General features: G+C 29.1%; 1 protein-coding gene across 4 annotated transcripts in view; it reads left to right on the top strand.

Annotated features, from left to right (window-relative positions):
• Positions 1–4,343, top strand: part of Hr4 (Hormone receptor 4) — a 173,287-nt gene that overhangs the window by 11,847 nt on the left and 157,097 nt on the right. The window contains exon 1 of one of the 4 annotated variants that reach the window (XM_067051393.1): positions 952–972. The exons of 2 other annotated variants lie outside the window; for them this stretch is intronic. The gene's annotated coding sequence lies outside the window, so the exon portion shown is untranslated. Of the gene's footprint in view, positions 1–951; positions 973–4,343 lie in introns of those variants that run through there. One more of the 4 variants, XM_067051392.1, reaches the window with a different exon arrangement.

The raw sequence follows: 4,343 nt of genomic DNA, 5'->3' as shown, positions 1-4,343 counted from the left end.
TGATCTTTCGAATAAAAAAAAAATTTTGATTACAATTTAATTTTTTGTGTTATTTTTTACAATTTCAAGTTCTATCGGGCTTAAGAAAACACCCTAGAATTGATAAATATAGAATATATGTCCCGCAGCAGCCGGGGCTTCAGTCTTCGGGTTCAGGTTGGGTTTCCCAATTTGTACGTCACTGCCTTTAACTGTCGGTAAATGGAAGTGGAACTTCATGAACCTTTTTATGATGTAATCCTTTATTGTCTCCATTTGTAATTCCTGATGCAATGGACTGTTTCTTACAAACCAAGGAGCCATTGCGATTCTTAGGACTTTATTTTGAAAATATTGTATTTTTTCTTTTCGTAAAAGATGCCGCTTCCCAAACTTCACAGCCGTACATCAGCAGTGACGTGAGAATTGTTTTAAAAATAGAAACAGTAGTTTCTGGTTTTTATTTGGATTTTCTACCTAGGAAAGGATATAGGATTGCTAACCTTGCGTAGGTTTGAGTTAGTTTGATGTTGATGTAGTGATTCCAGATAAGGCGGCGATCTTGGTGAATCTCCAGGTATTTTATGTGCCTGGAAAGCGTTAAAGATTTGTCCAGTTCTAATCCTAAGTAATTGACTGACTGAGCCCATTGGTTTTTAGTACATTTATTTTTTTTATACTTTTAAATGTAGCGTACTATACTCATGATAGTGTTGCAAAATATGTATTAGGAAAAGCAGATTAGATCGACATTTTTGTATTTTTGTCCTATGATGTTTTATGCGGTGAGTCGTTGAAGAGAGTAGAATGCACTATCCCGTTTACCTTGAGCCTACTCTAGCCTCTCCTAGGCCTTTAGCAAATACCTTTAGTAGTTAGTAGTCTCTTGTCTAGTGATAACTTCAAATGCTAGCTCTTCGACAAGTCGCCTTAGCATCCGTTCGTTCGTGTGGTGAAGGTGAACGTCCAATTTACATACTCATATCACCTGAGGTATGTCCGTTCCATGATTTCTGTGCCGTGTTTTTACGATTTTACCAACGAATGAATAGTCATTTGCCCTTACACAAAATAACAAAATACAAATTTCTTTTAACATTTTAAAGGCAGCGTACCTACAAATCAATCAGTTTTAGCCTACCTACACCCTGATGAACCTGAAACTCGGGTCGAAACGTCGGCATAAATAAATATTTTTTTGTTTATTTATGTTCTTCTTTGCCGACCGCACCCCCCTACCATCAGTAATCTACACCTCATTTTAAAATTTTATGAAAGTTTCTAGATTAAAAACTTTGTGAATCATGAATCCATTTACCCCACTTGCTGTCTTGATTATTTTAATTATTTTGTTCTGCTCTATTAAAAATATATAGTTTCCTTTTTCTAGTGCTGTAGATGAAGTAAAAATACAAAAATAATGATGTGGAAGCTATATAACCTTCGATACTGTTACACCTGTCGGCATTATGTTGAAGAGATAGTTCAGTTTTGCAGGCTATTCCTGGTATTAATTTATGATAGCAGGTAACAGGACTTTTTTTATGACTCTAGCAATATTCCAAGAAGATCATAAACAGTTCTTATAAATTATTATAAAAATTATTCTTATATATTATAGTCGCAATTAATATTTTCTAGTCTTGGAAAATTCTCTTCAAAATTTTCACTAAATATTGCCATTTTTCAACAATAACATTTAATGTAATATTGAAAATCTTTTGATACATCAGCCTGTTTTTCCTCTCATTTTTATATACGAATATAATTTGATATCTTGAAGTTTTAAATAAAAAGTTATAATTTTGTTGTAACTCGTAAGACTATTTAAGTAAGTATGTTTTGTGCAACCATTTTTCCACAGAATTCGTAAAATGTGTCAACTTTCTTAATTTACTGCATGTGATTTGTTATCAACTGGCGTCTTCAATGAAATGAACAGTCTGTTTCCTTTCAAAATTTCTATAAATACTCAAATGATTGAAATTATTGAAAAAAAATCTATTTCAGATGAATTTATTTAAAATTAATTGAATTAAATATAAACAGATATTCTGTTTAATATAATTTTTAAAAAAATTGATTGCTTAGCATACTCATTTACATAAATAAATCAATTTGTTTCTATTAATTTCGTTCTTTTTTAAAGAAGTATTTCCTTATTGTTGTTATGAAATGGGGCGTTTTTGTTCATTGATCGCCTATTATCTGCACTTTAGTTTCAAAGAGAATATTTGAATTATATAAATTAGTGAATAAGGTACCCGGTTTGGTTCTTTCTAAATCATTTTCTTTTTAATGAAATTAATCTCAAATTTAATAAGTGATGGAGTGTGGATATTTTGTTGAGGAGAATAGTGTTTAGATGTGGAAGCATTGCTAACTTCGCTACTGTCGATGAAGACAATATGTATTTCGTGTTAGACTAGTGATCGCTCCGAGGATTTGGCATTCTGAAAATAAAAAACTTTTTTTATTTTAAATAAAAATAAATATTTTAAGGAATTTTAATTTGTTTTATTTTATTTTTATTAATGTAACGTTGTAAATAATCTATCGAATTAAAACTAAGGCAGAAATTTCTTATTTGATTAAAAAAATATATATATTTCTGAAAGCCATTTAAAAAAAAACGCCATGCGGCAAAACAGGATTGATTGTAATGTATGTATATATATTGTCTATGTATATATTGTATTTGTTTGTAAATAAAGATATTTAGGAGGTTAGAAAAAAAAAAGAAAAAAGTAAACCAGTTAAATACATAAGCATTCCTAATTAAGAAACGAAAAATGACTTGAGCTAAAAGTAGTGGGATGCGATATTTATCTCTCATTTCTAAAAAATCATACATTATTTTGAAACGTTAAAAAGGTTGAAAAATTTAGTTTTTGGAAACTCTTTAAAACTAAAAGTGAAATTATTATTTTGAATACATGATATGGAAAAGTGGCATTAAAAGTTTCGTTACTAACCAATATATTTTTAAGTGTTATCAAGATTATCATATTCCACAGAAAAAAAAAACTAATTTTTTTTTTTCCTATTCTACAATATATTTCAAGAACAAAAATATATTAATATCCAATTTTTTATTATGAAGCAACTATGGATTTGTTCAGGTAGAGAGAGACTTCAAGAATCAACATTGGTGAATGTTTTTGTAAAAGATGATTAGCCGTTTTTATTCTCTTCTCAAAACAATATTTTTATTCTCATCCAAGTTATTAAATAATTTTTACATGTCATAACCTGCTTCTTTTGGGTAATGATTGTTGTAGATTTATAAAATTTGGAAATTATGGTCGTGAAACTGTATTTTTTTTTTATAAGCTAATGTAAATAGTAATTTATGTTGAGATCCTTTGATAGGAATGCACTATTATTTCATTTACGATTTAACTATAAAGGCGTTGAACGAAAATGCACAGGAGGCGCAAAATAAAGATTGTATTCAATACCGAATCAGCAATTTAAAAAAAATGCAGTACGATTTGGACAAAGAAATCAACCACATTCTCCTAGTAACTTAAGATCCATACATCAGTGAAATTTTCTAAGAGACCAAAAAGAAAGGCAGAGTAGATTCCCATCAAAAAGTATATATATATTTATATGTTATATATAATGTTTCAACTTGTTCGAAATGGGTTTTATTTTTATTTTGGGCCAACGTTTCGCCCAACTTCGCAGGACTTCATCAGGTCTTTCAAAAGGAAGGAAAGTGAAAGAACCAAATCCCTGGAAAGTAAAGATATCCAGCGAATTCTTTCAGTTTCCTCCTCCATTTTGAAAGCTCTGATGAAATCCTGCAAAGTGGGACGAAACGTTGGCTCAAAATAAATAATTTATTTAAAAATTTTAGTTATATTGACTGCTCCCAGACTATCTTCCTATTATTGAATACAGTTAATTTGAAAAAGGCAACTAATAATAGAGTTAAGTGGTTTATTTAAAAATTAGAAATTCTGCCCAAATACATGGAGTTGTTATAGTACACAGTGTTGAAATCAATCATTTAAGACAATGTTTATATTTTTGTCATTATTTACAATGATATAAACGAAATGCAATGATACATTTATTTTTTGTTCCTTTGTAATTTTATTTTTTCTCTTTGTTTTGTTTTCATTTTATCCCTTTTGTTTATCCTACTATCGCTTACCTCGGATTCCTATTTTTCTGTAATCTGTCACAAATTTTGAATTTATTACCCAAGTTTTATTTACATTTACAGACTCATTTAATGTTAAGTACACATTAAGACAAAAATAAGAAAACGTTATGAATACACGAAAATGTATAAATAATTAATAATGGTGGAAAAAATTGTTTATTTTTAATATTTAAATTACATATAATAA

The sequence above is a fragment of the Halyomorpha halys genome, unplaced genomic scaffold, assembly GCF_000696795.3.
Source record: "Halyomorpha halys isolate HHAL.00 unplaced genomic scaffold, Hhal_1.1 Scaffold943.1, whole genome shotgun sequence".
NCBI classification, from domain to species: Eukaryota; Metazoa; Arthropoda; class Insecta; order Hemiptera; family Pentatomidae; genus Halyomorpha; species Halyomorpha halys.
This window is presented reverse-complemented; position numbering and strand designations above follow the sequence as displayed.